Raw genomic sequence first — 669 nt, 5'->3', positions numbered from 1 at the left:
TTGTTGTTGAGATGCTCTGTATTGCTTTAGTATATTTTTGTTCCCTCGCCTTTATCTTGATACATTCTGTAAGAGGGATAGGAATTGTATTGGGTAATGCTTGTAATATATATATATATATATATATATATATATACTCTTTATGAGTTTTTGTGAGTTGTATGGTATCTATGGATGTATATTATCGGATGAAAGTATTTTTGGGAGCGGTATTGCGGTTTAAAGTTTCAAACAGGGCTCATATTTTAGTATTAAATAGTATCAGTGTCGTCGTAATGTCCGAGCTATCAGAGTTGCACAGCCGGAAGCGTGAGCTTTGGTAGCTAGGGTGTTACATTATGGTATTAGAGCAGTCCTTCCTGTAGAGCCTGAGGAATGGACCGACTATGCTTCAATTGCATACCTTAAGCTTTTGTCATGTATTAGGTCTTGTCGGATGACGAGAATTAGAGCTTTATGCACATGACGATCTATTGATTAACGCTGTTAGTCTTGCATTGCATGATTCTTGGTATTAAGTTTGGCCGGCTTAATACTAGTGAACTATGTATATGAAAGCACTGATGGGTTATCATAGATGATATACGAGTTTCGGGTAAAGCGAATCGCGGGTTTTGGGAACGTTGGAAACTATTTCTCGAGGCTATTCAGTTGTGTGTCTTGAATTCT

This window comes from Arachis ipaensis, chromosome B07, assembly GCF_000816755.2.
Source record: "Arachis ipaensis cultivar K30076 chromosome B07, Araip1.1, whole genome shotgun sequence".
Taxonomy (NCBI): Eukaryota; Viridiplantae; Streptophyta; class Magnoliopsida; order Fabales; family Fabaceae; genus Arachis; species Arachis ipaensis.
The sequence above is the reverse complement of the archived record's forward strand: the minus strand, read 5'-3'. Positions refer to the sequence as shown.